Raw genomic sequence first — 24,848 nt, 5'->3', positions numbered from 1 at the left:
CTTGTCAAATACTTAACTAAATAAAATAAAAACATTACAAAATTATTAATTGACATGGCCACAACGTAACATATAAGCAAGGTTCAACTAAGTTTAAGAGTTTTACTTTTGTGAGAAAGGCTGGCCACATTTGAATAATCTCCTCTGACGGTAATGGTATCGTAAACCATTTCTTAAATAAATGCAAGTATTAATACAAGATGCACAGCACGTTGTAGTTGTAACTATAGTAACCGTAAGTCATACTTAGGCCAGACAAGAAATCCATTGGCTTCAAACATTCGAACTGACCCACGATAGAATATTTTTGTATTAGATAGATAATAGATTTATTTTATTTAGATAAAACGGTTTTCTTAGTGAATGGTCGAATATAATTATTTTCTTAAGTTGTTTTTTATCAATACTGAAATTGTATTTTTATCTTAAATTACTAAAGAGAAATAAACTTTATTGTAAATAAAATTGTTGAAACATAGTATATCTTCGCTCATATTTATCGAAATGGCTTTCGAAGTGTACTTGATGTTATCCGGTGCGCTTAATGTCCAATAATCGTAAATAAAAATGGCGAGTGTGTAATTGACGCATGTAATTATTTTTTCTTGTAATTTCGTGCAATCGATGTAAGTTTTATAGCCTCTCATTTAGTCAATCTTTATTACGAATTAATACATTATTTTTTTAAATTCTGCTTTAGATTATCTGTATAAAATATCATATACATAATTATTAAAACAAAAATGTTAAGAGTATTTCATAATTTGATATTTTAAAATGCATTTTTGATAGTTATATACCCACTTAAATACTCGACCTAAATAATAAGTGTACATTTAAAAGTATTGGTTTCTTGAATTAATGAAAATAATATTATTAATTTATATATATCATAATCTGTTTTATATTATTAATTTTAAAAATGAATCAAGTGTGATATTAATGTAATTTCAGAAACGAATAAACTTTCAAATTTATTCAATATGTTTGTGATATTATATCAATTTTTTTAAATTGAATAATTAAAACGAAACTCAAAAAAGGGATTATGTAATTGATAATTTGTAAAGGTAGAAAGCAAAATTATTGTTTCTTTATTATTTGATTATGAATTGAATCGTGGTAAACTTTTTCTTTGCAATCAAACATAAGGTAGTCTAACAGTAATTGTAATGCTTCTTTATTGAACAATGACTTTAAATTTTTGGCTTTAATTCGTTAGATACGAATGTCTAGATATAATAAAAGTTCCAACGATGCCCTATAACATTTAAAACAAAAGTAAAATGAAACTTTGACAAGTGAATATTTATCACAGTTACGCAATCATTCATTTAAATTCAATTTTAACACAACTTATCTTTACAACAATCATGAAACGCGATACTTTAAAAGTGAAATCGTTTTTAAGCTTATAACAATTGCTTAGTATATTTTTTCATTTTGCCAACTATTAAATTTAAATAACATGTTAAAAAACAATCGATAAATGAGACCTATTATATATATAAATATATGTTTCATATTGGGCGGAGGAAATCAAAATAAAGAACTACGATATTAATCTCATGAGATGTCTTTGTTGGAGAGCTTGAATAATCTCTGATATTTATTACGGTTTGCGAAAAAATGGCATCTTGGATGTTGGTGAAGTTATCGGAACTTAGTAAGCAGAACTAAAGCAGTTGAAAATAGTAAAACTGAGCGTTGCGCTAAAAGTATCTAATAATATTGACGACCTCCGTGATCGAGTGGTGTGTACACTGGTTTTCATGGGTACGCCATTTTTCCGGGTTCGATTCCCGGCCGAGTCGATGTAGATTATCATTAGTTTTCTATGTTGTCTTGGTTTTTGTGGTACCGTTGTTACTTCTGATTTTCCAAAAAACAACTTTAGCTACTTACATTGTGATCAGATTAATGTATGTGATGTTGTCTCATATTTATTTATTTATTTAATATATTGATCAAGAATAGTGCATAATATAGCTTAAGAATATAGAGTTATTTTATGTTCACTCTTCTATTGAAATAGTAAATTCTAAACCAGTACGTTTAAATTAAATTAAATTTTGTAAAACGATTTAAAGGCGCTTGGATATAAAAGCGTAATTGAATATATTTAAATAATTGAATTTTAATAATATTTCTTCATTGTTCTAAACTAGGTTGAATTCTGGTTTTAAAACCGAAAGCCAATTGCTATTTAATTCCTTTACCACTTAGCTTCGTGTCTTGCAAGTTTTATACCTTTACAGGCAAGTCGCTCGATCGTCTTGAAAGTTGAGCGTGGAGCGGTGGAAACAAAGCATCACCGTTCCACTTTCAATGTAATCTTTATGAGCTTTTCGACGGTGCCTTTTCAATCGATTATCGAGTAACTGCGCGAATAAAACTAAATAACCGACGATAAGCACTATAATTTATTGCAATTCAACTTGTTCTGCTCATATAAATATTTTACTTTAGGAAAACATTTTTCAATCAAATCAATAATTGACAATTATAAATTCATCACTCCATTCAATTACATTAAAATGAATTGGATTTAGTTTAAAAAAAAAATGTTTCTATGGTAATTTTATTAAGTTACTTTGTTTTGGTTTTCTATCTACTCTTATTTTTACGGGTATATGTACATTAGTTTTACTTACAGGAATATATAATTCTGATGGCTTTTTAATAACTGAGTGCCATCGACCGATTCCAATTAATCAGAATTAGGAGTTACAGACAGGACAGAATTAGCTTTAATTGTAAAATTATAATTGATTTTCGTATATTTAATACATTATATTAGCTTTTAGATTAATCTTAATAAATTCATAATAATAAACATTTATAATTAAGAGATATACAGTAAAGTGAGAACCTTTTTTATACACCAATTTATAGTTATGTAATATTTATAATACATAACATTTATTATTCATTTCTAAAGTGTTATGATCGTAGGGGTTTTTCGTTTATATATTTCGATGAGGAATAAACGTTTTTACAATATCGTAACCTTTTTCCTTATTACCCAATCGCATCGAAGCAGACAAGTCATCTTTATGCTAATGGCGACCAATTCGCAGCTCCCGGCCGCTGTTAATTAGCTTCTGTTTTTTTACGAAGCCTTGGGAGGTGTTAAATGTTACGATATTGAAAACAATTTACTGTGAAAAATTACTTCGAACAATGTAACCTTAAAACGTAATTCCATTTGGTTAAAACCCGAGAAAATTTAGCAAGAAAAAATAGAAAAATATTGTATCTGAAGAATTCTGGTTGATGAGATCCAGATATGATTACGAGATAGATTAACTGTTCATTCTTGGCAAAGCTTATACAATATGTATAATGACAACGTGTTGATACTCGTGCATCGTATATATTAACTTCCAATTCATATATGCCATTTAATAGGGCGTAAGAGATAGTAAGATATGGGTGACTAGTGCTTTACAAGATTTGATTGATGATTTCAAGGTAAAGTTTTATAATATACATATTGCATTATTTTAAAAATAGTGATATTGCACGATACTGTAACCTTTTTAAAGTGGATTCAACTCGTTCGGTCTTTAGACATTCTACTATGGATACTTTTAAACAAACCTAAAATATTGAGATTTTGTCTAATATTAAAATAAAAAGAATGTTTATTTTACTTACACAAATACCAGTAAACCTATTGATTTAATTCTTTATTTATTACATTATTTATCAAGGATAAAAAGCGCTGAAAAATCAATATAAAGTAAACTACAATAGTTAAATTAATAAATATTTATTTTATTATTATAATTATCTTTGTTAAGGAAAAATATACATTTATGACATGTACAAATGAGAAGAAGTACGATTATATTTATTACGAGATTTTTTCAAAATAAATATCAATTAGAAAAGAAAACGAAGAAAAGTTAAAAACGTTGTAGTCCTTATTCTTATATAATGTACTTTATTAATTAAAAATAATTTAAAATGAGATTTCAATTATGATAAGTAAATAATATTCATTGTATATTATTAAATATTAATGCTAGGAAAATTCATAATAACACGTTACATAAGTAAGGCAATATATCAAACGTGATTTATATAAAGGTGTATCAATATGAACCCTTGCATTCGGTATTATCCAACCGCAAATTGTGTTTCCAAATTGTGTTACACGGACGGCCAAGAGCTATGTTTTCGCTATGGAGTTAATTGTCCGTGTACTATCAATGTCCAACGTTATTGGTTAGTGTGGTATGAATCAAAGAAGTTAGTGTTCATATAACTAATATTATCTTCATTCATTCATGATATGTATTAGTAGGAATTACTTTACAAGCGTTATTATAAATGCGTCTGCAAAAATACTCAATCATTAGTATGTTTTTACGTTTTAATATACACAATAAACAAGTGTGTAGCACTTATTTGCAAAAATAAATTACATGAAACGTTAGGATTGAGTGCAGAAGCCATGTTATTTTAAAGTTAATTGATTGAGTGATCTATTTTAAGTAACTGGTCGTTTTATATAAAACAAATAATGACATGTGGTTGCGTTGAAACTCTTAATAAATTTATCAATAACGTGAATTGGTTTTGTACAACCACAAATGAAGTAGCCCTATATTGGGGGACAGTTCGTGTCCCGCTCTCAAGTTAATTGCCTGAGTGCAACCGCTGTTCAACAATATTGGTTATTTGTCGCTACATCTGTATTGCTAGGTATCCATGTACTCTACCTCCAAACAACTACAGATATAGTACTCGTATTTGTGTTTATTGACGTAAGACAATTGTATGTATTTGTCAACTTAGGGTAGCTGATAAGATTTGGTAATTTATGGTTTAGTGAATAAGTTATATACAAATGAACCATAAGAGACCAGTTGCTCGAACACGTTCTAAGAACATCCGCGCTGATGATAAAAGCTAGGGAAATATGACAAACCTAAGTTCTACATGACGCTCGCATCATGACGATGATGAACGCATGAAAGCTGTATTGTGGAAGTCCAAGAGCACAAACCACCAAAATCCTTACAGTTTTTATTTTTTAAAGTCATGTAAAACATTTAGTGAGTACTTACATACACTGATTACTTAATTGAAATTTATAAAAAAGTATTATTTGTAATAATATTATAAATGCGAACGTAACTATCTAGCTTTCTGTTTGCTGCTATGTAAGCCGAACCACTAAACAAAATTTTATGAAATTTGGTACGAAGCAAGCATAAATCACAAAGAACGACGTGGGTTATGGTTTTTTATACCTAACACCTAACAACCAATTCCTAAAACGTGAGTAAAGCTGCATGTGAGAACTAGTTTTCGATGTCCTTTCTCAATACAGTATTGTATAGAAAATGATATTGATAAATAGACATACAATGATGATGTAACGTCTGACGCTTATTCATTGATACAAATATGACATAAACAAATTGTTATATTGGCTCGTACGCGGCCTGCGGTCGATCTCAGCGTGAACGTATTTGATATTATTTTAACTTGTGATTTTAGATACAGAGCAATATGTTTATTTCTATTTCGAAATACAATAGAATGATGAACGAATTTATACAATCATAAAGTCTAGGTCTAAAATACTACACTAAATTTATGAACGGAAAGCCTGTAAATATCCCGTTACTAGGAAAAGACCTAGTCTTAAGAATGAGCTTATTCCGCTACGCTGGTACACTGCGGGTTAGTGAATATAATACGTGGCTGAATTTTGTTCAGTGCATATACTCATATAGCTTTACTTACGATCTTTTTCATGAAAACATGTTAAATAACAAATACAAGCTTTCTATAGATCGGACCTTTATATTTTAATAATATATGATATGTCAGGTTTGAATACTGTTGGTAATGTTTGAATACTGATAATAATTGGTAACAAAAATGTTGGTAGGTACTTATTAAGTAAAAGTCTTATCGTTCCAGAGATTACCCGGAGCAGACTAGTAGACAGACAAAAAAAAACATATTTTGGAATATGTACCGTGTATGCACATATACATTTATGGAAGTTCCAGCAGTGTTGGTACATTTATAAAACGTTTCGTTTCTTCTACACATTTCAATGAAAATAGGCTATTTGACAAAGCGAAAAACAAATTGTGAATTATTGTAATCAGTGTATATTATGAGTTTAAAAATGGTTATTTACTAACGAAAGTTGTAAATAATACTTAATTTATACAAAAATCAATAAATAAAAATGCATTTTTTCAAACGTTTGTCACGTGACAAAAAAGGCTCCTGATTGGCCGGGCTTATGATGAAGTCACTTTGTTGTAAACCTTGCTTTTCTACAATATGTACTACAGATTAAAATACAGCAAAGTGACGTCACCGACCCCATTGCAGCGCCATATTGTCCAAGTGGCGTTTTCGCGCGTTATTTAAATATGGAATTTTTAATATGATATTTTTCGGCAAATAACCTTAACCTTCGGTTCCTTAACCTCTACTAAATAATATAAAATGGATTTTAAAAACCAGTTAAATAGCTTATTATCACCATACTTATCAAAACGTATTTACCGAAAAACTATTAACTTTTTAATCTCTGAAAAATCATACGCAATACCGATTTACTCCTAATAGTTCTTATTATTTTCATTTGAAATCCGTTCAAAGATTAATTTCATACGATTTGAGGATATTGAATCTGAAGTTAAGAGGCAGCTACCCTTGTTACGTTAGCGAAGATCCTTTCAATGAGAACTGATTGAAATTCAAGGTATGAACTATGAGGTAATTTATGTCTTGATTGTCCCTTAGTAGAATTTATGACGTAAAGATTCAACTTGAACTGGATTCAATACATCTCCTTTGTTCGATTTTCAGAATTATTATAACAGTAAGATTTTGTTTGCAACTATTGATTTAACAACATACCCATTTGCAAGTTTTGATACGATGGTCCGAACACTGTACTTTGTAATCTTGAGTACTATCAAAGTTAACTTGTTTCCGAACAAATTCGAAGTTTGCGAACTTTATCGATGACGATGTGACTCTTAACACTAAGTCACGTCCCCTAAATAGAGGTCAGATACTTGCAATAAATCTGACCCTATATATTTCCTAACATATACAAAATTAAGAATTTCTCTTTCATTGAGGTTAAAGGACTTAAGTACAGAAGGTCGTAAATCGAAGGTACGCTACGATCCGCCTTTTGAGCCGAGATTTAGACTCTTAGCTCAAAAGATGGCATAAACTAAGTTTTATGTTGAAAAACATTTTATACTAAAATATGAGGTAAATAACTTATACATACATAGTATTAAAAAGGTTTAGTAAAGGATCGTAAAGTTCTCGCTCTAAGTTGATCGCTCCTGGGCGAAGGCATTTTTTCTTATTAAGAAAGATAGGAAGCTTTACCGACAAATATTTTTACTGAGCAACGGATGCTATAAGTTTAATAAATATGCATACTAAATAATATTGTCAGTAGTTAATAGTATATTATTTACCGTATAGTAAAAATTCAATGTGGAATGTGCAACAAGTTATGTAGTTTATAACTTGTTGTGTATCAATAATAAATCAATAACTTTTTTTAACTGGTATTATTAAAAGATTTTTAGTGGCTTTTATTTTTTTAAATAAATTTTACAGGTTCAGGATCTGATGTGCGCTGTATAATATAGTAGTTTGTTGAAAATATTTAAGATATAACTTAACATCCGGTATTACCTATGTATTACTGAGAGAAAATGGTCGGATCCGACGCTTTCAAAGCGGACGCTGCCAAAACTATAACAAATACACCGAAGAAATTAATATAAGAGTAGGTCTTCAAAATATCTGCAGAAAAGTTAGCGACGACATACAAGGTATATTTTACAAACCCCATTCACTGGAATCATTTTTATTTAATAAAAACGTTATAATTTATATTTACTTTAATTTTTGTAGAATTTGTTTTACACAATTTAAAATTGCGACCAGTATTTTTATAAATATTACGAGACATTTAAATAAAGGCATGAAGAAATACGCGAGGCGTGTGTTGAGATGCATTAGTGCAGTGCGGGCGAACAAATCGCTTGGCGAATGTTTTTATCTTCTTGTTTTGAAAGATCACTACATGGATACACGTTTTACCTGTGCGAAGTCGATGTTAGTAGTTTAGTTTTTCAATATATTTCATGTAATATTAATTACAATAACAAAGGACAAGACAATTTCTATTTTCAAAAGTTGATTAAAGACCGTAACTACTTATTATAGGTACCTATTATATTATTAATAAGTTTTTATTTCAGGTCTAAAGTATTACATGTACGTAAACAAAGAAATTACTTTTAAATAAATAAATTGTCGAATCGATGAAGGCTTATGCTAACATTTTGAGAAAGGATTACTTAGAACGTCAACGATAGTAGTCAAAATAGAATGACAACTGCGTCTCAATCTTTGCCAGAATGAAGCCGTCCTTGCTCTGAGTATGGTAAATAAGTCAAGGTAATGCTAAAATATGTCTAATATTAAATAAGTATCGTGAAAAAAATACATTATTATTAGTTTCAATATACGTAAACAAATTATATCATTTAAATCTAATTAAAAATATACAATATTAATATTTTGAATAAGATATTCTTTTAACGAAATATTTTTATCGAAACATAATAAATATTGATTTGGGACATTCTTGCTCTGGCTACTCTAATATAAAGAATGTATAGCCCGAATCACACTTGTAATAATAAAGATATATCATGCTTTGTCTATGTACATTTTTGGAACCTTATTCTTTGCTGTGAAGTCAGTTCTGGTTCGTTTTATTTCATGAATAAATCGTTACCTTACGGCCTGATAGCACAGACACGTAACCACATCCAACATGCAGTAATAGTGATATTATTTCGTATTTATGCTTCCGCTACACTTTCCAATAGTACAAGCCATACATTTTTATTCCGACTCGCTTTACAATCGATTGTCACGTCGCACGCATTTGAAATTTTAAAATAGGAAAAGGATACACATTCGTACCAACCTAACAGTTTCATGAATATGTTATAATATATACATTGTATGTTAACCGACTACATTATAAACAGTTAAATAAAATGTGTTTGTTATAACCGTTTCAAAAAAAAATCGTTCTCTTTTTTAATGTTGAATATATCTTATATGTTTTTAAAGTATCAATTATAAATATTAATAAGGCTATACTTATCAAAACAAAAGTACGATTGGAGTGCATTAAAAACTAATTGCCTTACTGAAATGTCATGTTACGCAAGTTTAATACTTAAGCCAATACGTTCTCTCACTCCTTTTAAAGCGTTCTTACTTTGACAGGAGCTTATGTTGGATTCTGACACCTTTTCAGAGATGATGTAATACTCATCATGCGACCTTGTCACAATGCAAACGAGAACATTAAATGGAGGTTAACAGCGTGTTTACCGAAACAAGCAAGACATGCATAATGTTTATTCAAAAATATATTTCAAATATTTTTTTAAGGCTTAACGATTCTATTTAATAGCTTTAAAATAAAATATTACATGACAGAATTATCACGTAACTTTATCAATGAAACTTCAAGTTACATAATGCAGACGGCTTTATCATTTGACGGATGTAATTTTAATAACGACCCTTTATCAACTACCTATTAGAAGACGAGATAAGGCAGTGGATGCACGTGTTGAAGATTGTTTTTAAGTGTAAATAACTCCTATCGTGTTGAGCGGTAACGAAAAACATCTAAGAGAAACTGCACACGTCGGATGAAATGATGATTTTGCACAATGTGTATCGATCAACTCTCATCGGAACAATAATAAACAAGCTACTAAATCCCAAAGGAAGAGAACAGAAGAGAACATTTACAGAGTGTTCTAATGCTGTTGCACTACCAGATTTCATGTAAATTTCAACAAAGGTTTCTTTTACTTGCAAATTATTTTTAAATTCGTCAATTTGATTGAAGGACTTTCTGTTTATAATTCTATCGCTATAAATCGTGTTATACTGTCATATTAGGTAAAAGTAAAAGTTGTTGAGCTGTTGCGGGTCTAGCTACTCAAACTTAATGACTTTTATCGAAGACAAGCCCGTCAAAAGGCAGTTGATCCGTGTGTTAGTCATATCCGGCCCGGTTAAATCGTGGCAGAACGTTCAATCAATATGTCGTGCCCGAGATTTACTGATACTACTAATATGAACAGTGCTCTTGAAATACATACGCCAATATGCATGCAATTACAACAAATCTGTCTAACCGATAAATGTGTTGACCCGACCTCGTGTATCTCAACTTTCATTGATTCGATCTATCAACCATTACAATTTATTAATTCTCACCTGACGATTGATAGACGCATATTACTAATTATTTTTATGACTCGTAACATTCGTCCGTCAATTCTATACTATATAACGCGTATTACGTTTAATTCTTTTTATTGGGAATAGCTAAGTGTTACAAAAACAGGCTTAACCGTTTCTTGTTATTATGGCTTACATTTAAAATGATACTCCATAATTGTGTTCAAATGACTCATATTTCAACAACTTAATTGTACAAAGGCGGAAGCAAGTTTGGCTTAACAAGCTCCTGCGGCAACGACTATTACTTTGAAACTACAGATCGACTGTGGCGAAACACGGTTATGTAAATTGAGATACAATATTAAACATTACTAATGATCTGTGCAACAGAAACGGTATGAGTTATTACCCCTTAAAAGAGCTTGCCTCTTTTGTTTTAAATACAAAATCGAAATTCGTTGAACATCGATCCATTGTTAAGAATTATTATTCAGAGCCAATTAAATTGTTTTACGATTACATTTAATTTCTCTTAAAACTTAAAAACATTAATTTTTCATATCTAAAAACAAATGTTAGATAATACTTTGAATAATTTTATTACTTAGTATAGTTATTCTAGAATTGAATTATTTAAATATATTTCATGGATGTTATCAAGTTCATTGTAATTAATCCTCTGACAATAATAATGAATATAATATTCCGATCGTAATAGTTATTTGTTACATAGCCGAAGCTTAATTCGATCGGTAGTAGCCACTGCGTTATAAACACTCAAATTTCTAACAGACATTATTTTGTACAAAAGCATTGTCATTGTTATATACTGTAACCAATGAAACATTAACTAATTTATACAAATAACACGTATAATAATATAATCGTATGATAAAGCTAATATAATATTCATGTGTAAGTTGTGTTGCTGTGATTCATAATAACAATATTATGATCATAGTTAACAATATTTAAACATATATTATGCAACTTCTGCAATAAATTAACCTGCGATATTATAATTTATCATTATCATTTGGAAATGAGAATAATTATTCCTGTTAATTGACAAATATGTAAATCAGTATAGCAGTTGTCTAAATGCGATTAATAGTATGATTTAACGCATCGACACACGATTCCTACCTTTCCGTTTAATCGGTTTAATCTTGTATACATAATATATATCTTGTACTGTCTTAGTAATCTATTTTTTTCGTTATTTATGTATTTTGAACATCGGTTTATTTTTATGATAAAAGACATCTTTGAATACAAATTGAATGTTTATTTATGAAGGCTCAATGTTATTAAAGTTTCATCTTTTTTAATTATTCACTGTTAGGACTATAAAATAAAAACGTGTCATAATAAACAAGGCGATGGGAATTATGGAACAGCCTGGGGGAATAGTAGAGCATTTCTATCGTTAGCTTAACACTGGCTTAAATTACTCCTTGTTTTATAATATTTTCATACTCCACAAAAGAAAATGATAATAGAATTTAATTAAATTTACTTAAGTCTTTCTACAAAGATAATAAACTCCTTTAAACATTTATCACAAAGTTAAATGAAAACATGATAAAGTTTGTAGTAGTAGTAAGGTAGTCGATTTGAAAGTTTCAATACAGGCTTTTTATTCAATAGAACATTACCATTACATATTGACTATCAAAATCTACCATCGGTTCGCAACACACACACACACACACAAAGAACTGAGAAGAACCAGCAAAATATTTCGAGAGTACTCATTTGGTAAATAATAACATCATAAATTCATTTGAGTCTATTGAAAGGATTCAAACAATCATTTAAAAAAAAAATTTAAATTAAAATAAAAAATAAAAGTTTACAATGAGTTCGCCTTTTAGAAATTATTATAGATTGCTTCAAATATGTTATTATTAATTATGTTATATTTTTTTGATAACAAAAATAATGTTGGAAATTATGTAATATATATTTCATTATAGCACGATAAGAAAAGAATTAAAGACATTCAATTGTATAATAAAGCTCCGCGGCAGGCCACAGATAATAGAGTCTAGTTCTAGTTGTTCGGAACCGCCGAGCAAATCTCTCGCTAGCTCGTTTGTCACTTCGAGACCGTTTGCCGGACTTACTCTCGGCTACTATTAACTGGGCAAATTTATCGCTACTTTATACGTGCGCCGAGTCACTCTGACTCGATTCATGCACTACTGATATCGATTAGTTGTCATTTTATTGCTCAAAGGAAACGTTCGATATGTCTCAATGTTGTTAGATCGCTTTATATTTGTTGGTACTTTTCATGTTAATCGAATCATTTCGATTTATCGAATGATTATTATTCAATGTTTGAAGCAAGCGATGCTATTCTATTATCCTGTACCGCTGTTGTCGGTTGATTTTAATAAATGTTACACAGTGTTGATATATTGTTTATGCTATAATTTATTGCCGCATTTTATACAGACTGTGACACTCCAATCCAACAAATGAACAACTGCTATCGATTTTATTATTTAACATTTTAATACTACGAATGCAAGAGATCATTGAATTGCGTGTAAATGGTCGTCCATTGGACTTTTTAAATTGTCTTATAGGAATCAATAACATCTCGTTAAAATATATAATTCTACAATAAAATTGACATTTTTGTTGGAATAATTTTTAAATATATCACAAAATCGTTTTCATTGTAATTTATATTATAATTGCTACAAATATACCAGAAATGGTTGGTGTATTCTATGCCTGTATACATTAGATTATTTAGTCAAGTTTATGACAGTTGTATTGCAGCTAATAGTGGGTTATGTCGTAGCCTAATTATTGTGTATATATCTCGGTAGCTGTACAGGTTTTACAACTACACATACGAATGACCTTGATTTATATAGTGTACTGTTAATAATTATTATAGTTTTTTTAAAGTTCATATGACTGATCATTTTGTATATTACTAATATCGAATTTCCGTGTAGTGTTTTTGGATAAAATAAAAACAGTTATTGAACCAATTCATAAACGTTTTGGTCCTCAACAAGAATGCTGTCAGCATTTTCCTATACGATTCTCTGTTATGATCATTTTTAATTGTTAAAATTATCTGCATATAAATGATACTAATAAAGTTCTCAATGAATCATTCTTCTATAAATAAATAATCATAATAGTAAAATATAAATCATCAGTCACATGCAATAGATTTATGTTGGTTAGATTTAACATTGAAAGCATTTTTGCCGTCTTCGTCGGTATAAATTAATGTCTTTAGGTACTGTGTTCACAATTCGCTCGAGTCGCCATTAATCATAACTATATTCGTACTCTTTTCGACTCAATTCACGTTAGTGCAGGCGATACTTTATTGTTCGAAGCTCCGCTGGAAACAAGCTATACGACTCAATATGCCTCAATATCTCCGCCATGACTGATTGCTCTGCCGTCCAGTAATCGCCACTTTAAACGAGAAGCAAGTCATCCCAACTCAATTTACGCACTACGTTCAACAATTTTATGATTGTATTTTGCAGCTTGCATATTATAAAGCCTCTATTATTTACATCCATAAATATCACCAAATTAAACATTCAATTAATTCGATTAATATTAAATAGACTAGTCTAGTAACATATTACTCGAATTAATTCTCTTTATAAAACTTTTATTACATGCCCGTGAGATGAATGCTGTTGTCCGATATTTCGTTTAAACGATTTGTCGATTGTACGAGTACACTCGTATTGCTTGTATCGGAGCGCTGTCGGCTGACTCAATATATTCTCGTGTCTCGGGGTTCAGAGATAACTCTAGCCTCTATTAGTCGCCATTTTATACGTGCAGCGTGTCACCCCGACTCAATTTATGCTCTACTGAGATTGATTATCCAATGTTTTATTGTTTGAAAAGAGCATGACGGCCGCATTGTTTAAGCTGACGCGCTGTCTTCGAGTCTCGTTTGTTGACATATTTTTCTTACCTTATCATCAACGAGAATACTTTTGTAAATGTTACGAATGTTTTTTTATAAACGCGATGATAAATAGCGAGTCTGGTGTAATAAAAAGTAATTCCTCAGTCTCTCACGCTATTTCAAAGCTTAACTTAATTAGCTGTCGTCTGTAGTCTCGAGAGAATATCGACATGAGAGTAGTGATGTTTTTGCGTTGAACCGAGCGGCGATTAAGCGTAAATTGGCGTATAATATCGCGAAAACCGCCTCGAAGCTCAGAGCTGTCAGTCGCTGAAAATATTTGTCTGTTATCGTCGAGGAGATCTCATTATTGACGGGTTATTTATAGTCGTTTGTTCAACGCACACTTCCTCTCCACTGAACATAATATAATTACAAAAGCTTTAGATGCGGACTTGTTTACCATAACGAGATTTCTTTCGAATGGTACAGAGATCTGGTTTCGAAATGATATTTTAAAAGTTTTTGATAGAGCAATATATTCAAGCTATTGAATTAAATGCATTGGATATATACAAATAAATCTTATTTTACGTACTACTAGTCGTGAACCCGATAGGGAATATTATTCAGATAACCAGATTTCCATTTATCACATTAAAATTTCTTTTAAAACTTTCGCCCCCAATTTATCCACTTAGGTGATAAGATTTCTATTCTTCTTAGATAAGAAACTTCTACTTCATACTAAGTTTCACCCCTTTAGGTTATAAATTTAAAAAAAAGTTTTGACAACTGTTGTTCATTAATGCAAATGAAGTATAAACACTATATCTTATATCTATAACATCAAACGTGTCGATTTATCATAAAACTGTTATTCAACATTTAAACGCTTTAGGAATTATAAAAACTCATTCTTTTAGCAGCTCATTTTCATTCGTTTCATAAGGATTACCTGTACAAAATTTCAAATAATTTGACCCTTGAGTGCATTAATCAGTCGTTTTATAATTTCATTAAGCAGTATAGTTTTACCATGATCGTAAAAAATACATATTTATTTAATAAACAAATTTACAATTGATAACGACTTCGAGTTACATTATATGTATAAGATTTTTTTTTTTTGAAAAGGTTCAGATACTGATAGAAATATAATCTTTACATACAAAGTTGCTTACCGCTGTCTGTCCCATATAAATTATTTAATTAAATAATTAGAATTACGTAACGGATTTCGATGCGGTTTTTTTAATAGTTAGGAAGGTTTTGGTATATAACACATGGACAATATATTAAAGAAATAAGAAACATTCTGTAGTTTATTTAGTATCAGCATTGCACCTAAGCGAAGCTGGGGCGGGTAACTAGTGTACGATATGACGATCTGAGTGGCGACAGTCCGACCGACGACGTAACTTTCATAATGACACCTCATAAATTTCCGACAACCTTGCAAATTTTAAGTTGAAATGCTTCAGGATGAATAAAGCGCGTCGAGAGTGTACTATAAAGTTTTCGAATGAACCTTTTTATTAATTGCCGCAAGACGGACTGAATTTTATATGTACTTTATGTAACAAGGTAGCTATCCGCCATATTATTTTGTTTTAAACGGTTAATAATATAAATCGTAAACGATGACGAAGTATTAAAATAAACGTCATTTTTTTTGTCGTACCTAACGTAGGTATATGTCGATGAAATTTCGAAATAATATATATAATGTATAATCGACGTTCGTGTCGCATTTATTTTAATGTGTTCCTATTTGACTTTTTGCTCATCGCATAAATATTGCTAGATAAATTTAAATAAAACTCGTAATTATGATAGTTTATAATCAGAATTATAATTTTTGATATAAAGAAAACAATTAAAAATCTCGCTTTTTTTATTAACTATTGAACAAGTCACGAGTTCAGCAACACTTCTACATACAAATAAAGGCGCTATAAGATAACAAATCGAAAATTGCAACCGAAAATATCTAAACCTTTTTTTAAAACATTGCAGCTGAATTCGAATTCATTCGTGAAACTTTTTTTTTTAAACTAAAAATAATTTCCAATTTCAAAACAACTCTAACAAATATGCGCTACGTATTTGTACAAAACGCTTCGGATCACACAGCTAACACTAATGGTTTTACATTCCAACAGAACGGCAACGTTCCTATCACAGAACACTATAGCTTTCGCTTGACTCGCTTTAAAAAATTATCACATCTTAACTTTATACAATAAATAGTTCGATTTTCTTTGTCAGACGTGATAGAAAGTTTGAACGCTCTTTCGCTTCAGATAAAATATGTACGAGATCATGAGAAGTATCCTGTATCTAAGTTGATTACAACTTAGATATGTACGAGTACATATATAATATATCTATGTATGTATATTATTATTATCGTATCAATGTCCATGTGCTACAGCTATAGCGTATCATATTAATATGAGATTTAATTTTTAACGTATAATTTAAAATTTTTGTTTCGTTTCGTTGTTAGAACTTTTTAAACGTAAAGTTTTGTTTTTAGTACATTTTAGTTTCTAAGCATCGCTTTGCCGCAATTACGACTAGTTCTGTGATACGGCCACTGTTTGTAGATTAGCAGTTGGTGGGACAAAAATTACACCTCCGTCTGACGAAGTTTTAAACTCAACAACTCAGTATTAGAGTTGGAATTTGTCCAAGCTGAAAATTTGTAACTTTTAGTGGAACTAAATTCTACTTGCAGTTAATTTCCAAAAACATTTCAAGTTTGTTAATTATTCACGTGATCAACTTTTACACGGTATTGGTGTAAATATATATATATGTTTTTTAATTTAAACTTCAATTTAAATATCTATGACAATGGAATACGAGCCCAGTTTATTCTTTTCATTGGAATCTATTTTCGAGAGGGGTAATGTAAAACGAAAATTCTAAAGTAAGAGTCTAATTGAATAAAATATATTTTTAATGTTATTAACTTGTAGCGCCGCGTCCTGGATATATATTACAGAACATCTTTAAATACTAAATATACTTTTACAGCTTTTTTTTCTCTAACAATACAAACCGTCGTCTCTGCATTTTATCTGTAATACCTTCGAAAAAAATCTTTCAAATTACAATTAAAAAAACCGCATCTTGTTGCGTATTTTTAGATATCTAAGCATACAAAACGACAAACAGAAATCAATACGACTTTGTTTTATGCTATGTAGTGATTCAGGTTCAAACCACGAACATATATTTTTATAGTTTTGGTCGACGTTTTGACAATGTTACATATAACTATTCAAATCCAATTTACAATAACAACTTTACCTCGAAATAAATTAATAGTAAAATGCATTAATAAAAGCAAGAATATTCAATAGTAAATAAACTAAATTCTTTATGTATATTTCTGTCCAATGAAGCTTTTTTGTGTCAGTCATAGCGATTGAACTTAAACAACATATTTATGTTTATATATATATATCTCATATATAAGAAACGGACGGGCATAATGATAAGTGGTCACCACCACCTATAGACATTGGCGCAACAGGACACACCAATATCTTATAAGTACTTAGGTGATAGGTGGTGGTAATATAAAATCTCCACTTAATAAGATAAGTGAAGTGGTTCTTATTTATCCTGCAATAGTTTTAGTAAACAAACTAACAAGAAGTTTATAGTAAATGAGAGAAATATGAGCTGTAAAAAGGGTTCAGGTTAATTATAAAATATATTAACGCCATATTGTCACTTTTTTGCACGAGCGCACTTCTTATAACTTGCGATTGGAATGGTAAGAATAAAATTCCCCGCATTGTAAACAGTTTATTCTGAATTCAACACGTATAAAAAGTGGGATGAGCAACTATTAATTCACTGACACTTATAATATTAGCAAGGATTATAGCGTTTTTATGTTGACATGCAATATGAAAAAGCGGACTAAATGCATCATCACCTCATGGATTATTTATTTATGTAATACATCCACATACACGCTTGGCTGGTCTGTTTGTTTTAGCAGGGTTGCCGAGAAAAAATCCTTCTAAACACGCCGTTATTGGTCCAAAAAACAACTTTGTTCATTCGTTCTTTTACTCTGAATTAATCTTGCTCCTCGTGGTGTAAGTTTATAATTACTCACATATATGAGTAATTCATTTAATATTTATTACAAACTGATATTATCCCTTCTTACTTTTTATAATCGCGCTTTCTAGCGCTTCGTCGATGTTAACGTAAATCGAAATTATAACAATATTTTCATCAAATCAACAACTCATTTAGTTGTAATATGTATATGTTGCGTATATAATCTTGAATTCCACGATGATGTTGATTTTATGTATCGAAATAAATACATTTTTAATCCAATTTAAAAATGACTGCACTCAATCCGCCACATAGCTGCAAACAGCAACTTACATTATACATTATTTCGTGGAAATTCTACGTCGAGCTTTTTATAGCCTAATTCTGGGAACGTACTGTACAGCGTAATTAAAATCAGACAGCTTGTTTAATAAAAAATATATATATTAACTGGAGTTAGCACTCAGAAGCAACGATAATTTTTTTTAATACATCCAGTTTTAGATGATACCAAAATATCGACACCGCAGATTTTTTCAAATGGATTAATATTGAAATAACTTACACAAATATTGTTCGACGTTGCAATGAATGCATTCGCTCCCCAGGCAATTGCGACGTAGCGTCGACAATTTATTGTTTGCATTTCTATTGAAACACATCCTATTGGCACAAACCTATTTGCGGATATTTATAGTATTTAAACTGGCATACAAGAAAACTTCTATGAAATATTGCAGTTTCATACGAATGTAAAATATACTCAAACACCCACGGACCTTTTGCTACCTCTGATTTACTCGCTTATTGTTGACCGAGACGGTACATTTCTGTAACGAAATAATGTATACGAAATCGTTAAACTAATATTCCATAAAAAGATTATTACTCACATATGCAATATTTTCCTCAATCACAAATGACATTTCTTGGAATCTCTCGAAGTCATACAAATAAATTCTTTACCATGTCTCGAATTGTGTGTTTCTCATGTTTTATTTCATTATCGTTTTCAAATATAAATTTAATAAATAAAAAAGCATAGAAACATATTGTGCCACCAAGCGGCAATATTTTGTATTGTTGTTTTCTTATGTAACTACAGGCACAAAGGACATAATATCTTAAGTTTTCAAGGTTGGTGGCGCATTAGTGATGTAAGGAATGATTAAACTTTCTTAAAGCACTAATGACTACGGGCGTTGGTGACCACTTACGACTAGTTGGCATTTGCCGGACCGCCTACCTAATAAGAACAAGCTGTCTTTATTTCTCATACATGAGAATGATAACGATCATCATGATCTCCCTAATTAAGTATAAAACATTACGACACTTAATACAAATAAATCTACTCCAATCAACAATATGTATGAAACTTGAAGAACAAGCAATCTTTTAAAATATTCTTCATTAGCTTAGGGACGCCTTGCGCATTTGTTTCGAGGGTATCCGTGAGGAAACAGCATTAAACTTTATAACAAAACATTTAACAAGTTTACAGTCGAGCCAAGATAGTCCTAACACGCAGCTGTTATCGCGTGAGCAAACAAAACCACTTTGTGAACATGGATTTACGAAATAAAGTGAACCGTTACGTTATTCGGGCACCACTCGCTTCGTTTCCTCTTATTGGGATTAAATAAAAGCCTCTCGTAATCGTGTTTACTTTATTTATACGTCAAATGTTACGGATATTATTAATCAAAGAATTATTTCACGTTACGATGTTGTTGATGATGTTTTGTTTTTCATTATGTTCCGCTAGACAAAATGGTATAAAACTCAATCACAACTGATACTACGATATAATATGTAAACCGCTACGCTATTTATATAAGTACAATCAAAATGATGTACAGAATTTTTAAACAACATACAACACGCATTGGGACAGCGTGGTGGAACAGCGTGGTGCCCAGCAGTGGGCAATTTACAGGCTGTTACTGTATACAAGTTATCTATAATTATTGTTTCTAAATTAAATTGATATTTACGAGAAACATTATCATTCATAATTAACAAGTGTTTTTTTTTTATATAATAAACTCTTACCATTTAATTCTGAAGGATAATAATTAATTTGATGTAACAAAATAGCTCTGTAATCAAATAAGAATTTAATACGACTTTATTTTATTATAAAACCAAATCTCAAGCCAAGTAATAAGTCAATGTATGGTTAGCTGATAATATCCGACCCATTGTATTTAAAACTTAGTAAAAAATTACTGACAAAGTTGATATGATGATACACAAGTTCATTGACTTTTAGAAACTTTACATGTATTTGGCATTAATTGACGTATTTCAATTTTGTCGTAAAAAATCTATTATAATATTTTATTCACAAATTATTTGAATTTAGCGGCTTGGCGAGCATGTCACGAGTTCTTTTTAATTTGTTAAATAAGTGATTGCAATGCTTCATTGCATATAACCTTCTAGTAGGAAGACTTGGGATTTAACAAAAGTATCTTAAACAAATCATCGAAATGAAGAAAACATCGCGTCGCCGTTATATTAAACATAACAATGAATAAAAATATTTTGTTATCTGAACAAATAAACTTTATTAATACAAAGGCAAGTGTATCGATACACTAACCTTTTCATGATTTTAATTTATATTATAAAATAAAATTAAATATTTTTAATTAAAATTTTTATACGAATTGAAAGTGAAAAAATTTTAATAAGGTTTAATGAAGATTATAATAAGGTAGAATTGTAAAGTAATACAGTTAATATGATAAACGAGTAAATAATTTTGATCTCGCATGGATGACTCTTGCACGGCGTCACCGACTAACCTTCCGCATTACGGCACGTCTGTTTAGCTCTGTTTAATATCAACCAATTAAGGAACAACGTTAATAGCATTAAAGTTGCCTTCTCCAATCGTCTTAGTTATGCGCACTTGTGTTCACTGCAAGATAGAGTTCTGCTCGATGAAGTCTCACTACAGTTGGCCAAGTAACAAAACTTGCTGCAACTATATTAATTTACTACTTACCAGCTTGTTGTTACAACTGTATGAACTTCATTATTCTATCATGATATTAACACAACAATTCGACTATGTCTTAGGTCTGCAAAAAATGTTTTCCATAACTCTCTTATAATTTATGACATTATCTTTTATACGTTAAATATGCTACGACTAAAATTACTTCAAAATAAGCACAATGTATAAACAGATTCCATGCTTACAGCTAAAATACTGAACCACAACTAGTCAAGATAAAGCGTGCAAAGTGCTTTGTATTATAAGAACTGTAAGGTCTAGAAGAAAAATATATAGTTGTTATAATTATTCATGTCAAGTATATATAACTTAATAATATCAATCACACTAGACGTTTATTTAGGATATCCTCTTTGTTCTATAACAAATTGTGCCACGTTTTGTGTTTCAGTGTAAACGGATTGTAAGCAAGCGTCATTGAGGATACGATATATATCTTCAGATCATAGGTGACAGCTATATATCAATACTCAGCCTGGGTTGCTTGGTCTGAAAATGACAATTTTGCAAAATTGACCAAGATCAATGGCCTAATTGCTTTTAACCTTCCTGCTATCTATAACAAAAGTTGTATTCATCTGTCCTATATATAATACAGAGAACAAAACTTAAAACAAATTATATACTTGTTTTAAATGATAAAAGCAAAGAGATTCCAATCTTGTTTGCGACTTACAAACTGAACGTCGAAACCGATCGGAGGTGGCTGATAAAATCGTTACCTCACAAATCCCATTAATCGCGGGACAGGAAGCAAAATACTTCTAGAAACTAGTTAAATGAGTTATCGCTAAAATCTACAAGTCAATAATCCGATGAGTTATAAAAAAACAATCCAACTTACCTTTATTGACCCTGAATCTTTACTGGAAATCAGTAAATGTTGTCAGAATGAATATTAATTTGGAACATAAACAAATCATAACGATTAAGAGTATTGGCAAGTAAATCGTGGTCTTTAATTCAACATTTATTTCTCTCAGATTAATTTCGAGATAAGCGATGTCAGTGACGACACAGGGACGTCAATTTCAGAGAGTTCGCAAGCCAATCCTCAGTCTGCGGCGTCCGAGAAGGGTCAAGTATTTGTTTGGGAATCAAACACTCATCTCCTGTCCTGTTTGTCTGTGTCTGAATTGTTTTAGGATTCCACAGCTCCGCTGCAAACTTAGATAAAGTTATCTTATGTTTGCAAGCGTGCTAAACTTTTGTTATTGTATCTATATTTAATTACATCTGCATCATATTTAGAAAGTAATATTTTTGGCATTATTAATCATATAACATTTTCAATGATTATTTATTCCAAAATATCAGCTCTACCGAAATCTGCTTTGAAATTTGTGTCATTGGATGTAGATATTTGTTGCATTACTTATTTTGGCGGGCAAACATTTTTAGTATAAAAAATTATTACATATTTAATGTAATTTCGATCGTTTCAAAAGAAATGAACTACACTTTTAAATCGTTATTTCATTTTCCCATTACTAGGAAAAAAGTGGTAAACAATTCTTCGAAAAGGAACTAAGTATATTTATTTTAAAGAACATTTTCATTATATCTTCGCAATATTTTACTAAGGAATAGAACAAGACTGTTTAATTGAATTATTTTAATGGCTTTTTAGTCATTAAAATATCAATGCTTCGGTGTGAATAGAAAGTCTAGTTTCGGTCGATTTTTTGACCTCGTACTGGAGATAGGAGAACTCGGTTTGAATACAGGAGTTATATTAATTAGTGAGAAATGCAAGCAATCATTGGGTTGCAAATTTTGCTTAGTGAATTAATATAATCCTAAAACCGGTTTATCTGCATCATGATCTTATGATGCATACATTTGTGGTTTCAATGTTGATTAAAACTTAACTTTCATAATCAATTTTGAAATATGTATAGCATGTTTTGTATATTACATAAACGTAAATAATAATCTTCTCAACATTTATGTATCGCGAACATGTCTAATTATAATTTTCGACGAATACACACAAATTCTTTAATAAACAAATAAAACGTGACGAAACGTCTTTAACTTTTTCAACAACTGACAACAATAAGCTACAATAACAACTTACGATTTTCGTTTGTTGTCACTACATTATAATATAATGACATTTGTCTCTAGCACTTGTCAACACAATAATCACGGTGGGTCGTCCAACTCGTCCACAAGGTATCCACGTGCGACGCGGGCGGGTACTAAATGTCTAACTGCGCACTGTGGATGCGCAGTGCCCTTAACATACCCCTTATTAACATTACCTACCGAACCCTTAAACAAAGAACTTCCAATCAATTAAGGTCAAATTCCCGCGCCGCGGATACCAAGCTATGGCGATGAAAAGCATTGAATCGACTTTATTTTTCAAACGCTCCAAACTATGCTCATGGTTTAACACTGGCATATGACGCGGTAAAAGAAGAAAAACGCGCAATATGCGCCGAAAGGAGACGGTTATATACAGATTAGCTGTCGGTTCGAGTGAGATGGCTTCAGTCATTTTGTAAGCTGATAACCAGAGGCAGCGAACAGAGCGAGGGGAACCATATTCTGGCGCGACTCTGCATGAATGTAATGAATTAAGATTCATTCGTATAAGCAAGACTTTGTGCCTTTGAATCACGCTTTAATGAATACAAAAGCTTCATAGTTTTAAATTGTTTTTATTAGCACTTTCGACTAATAACCAATTATAAAAATTTAGTTTATATTTGTGTTAGTAGATTGTTACTTTCTTATTGGCTATTCTAATAAGGTTAAATGCAACATTAATGATATTTTAGTTATGTATTAATTCAAAGCTGGAAATGTAAGATGTATGATTGTAACAATACCTTTGTAAGATTAAATATTTTGTAAGAACAGAGCAGACTCAAGGTCCTACGAACTCCACGACACTAATAGAAAACTAAAAAAGTACAAAAGATTAAAACTGCCTCTACATTGTTTGCTCTCTAAGCTACATTATCCCTATCGATTCAAGGATACATCTTTACACCAAAATACATGCGCTACGATATAAAGATCTAGGTACCTACGTTTTAAAACAAAGCAATTGTGAAACGAGACCAAAACGGTACTCATTCTGTGCATGTGGTTGGGTGGGCCATTACAATTACACACTCATTGAAGGTACAAGAGGTGATTTTTACCTATACATCCGTGGAAATGCAATCCATCATTGGATCCTCGCGTATCCACGGTCGCGGCACGCACACAAGGCGCCAGCGCGCACACTAGCGCACTACACCTCCTCACGCGAAGGGAAAATCTTCACACACGACACAGATAAACATGTCAACTACTAGACATTGTTACCCTAAAGTCCTTGCACGTTATTCACCACAAATCACTATTTTGCACATATTATAACACAAACAGCTTAAATTAACACAGAAACACCCGATTATTTCGCAATATCACTCGCGTTCGAGTCACGAAGACGATGGTTTCGTCAAAAATACGCGTAGATGTTATAGAGACGATTGAACGACTGTTCTCCCCGCCCTG

At 30.8% G+C, this 24,848-nt stretch overlaps 1 protein-coding gene across 2 annotated transcripts in view; it reads right to left on the bottom strand.

The window, feature by feature from the left end:
• The window catches only part of LOC124535541, a 191,091-nt gene extending 166,243 nt beyond the window's left edge, over positions 1-24,848 (bottom strand). For both annotated transcript variants that reach the window (XM_047111761.1, XM_047111762.1), the window contains exon 1: positions 24,491-24,848. The gene's annotated coding sequence lies outside the window, so the exon portion shown is untranslated. The remainder of the gene's footprint in view (positions 1-24,490) is intronic.

Source organism: Vanessa cardui, chromosome 15 (assembly GCF_905220365.1).
Source record: "Vanessa cardui chromosome 15, ilVanCard2.1, whole genome shotgun sequence".
NCBI classification, from domain to species: domain Eukaryota; kingdom Metazoa; phylum Arthropoda; class Insecta; order Lepidoptera; family Nymphalidae; genus Vanessa; species Vanessa cardui.
Note: the sequence above shows the minus strand (reverse complement) of the source record. Positions and strands in the feature narration are given on the sequence as shown.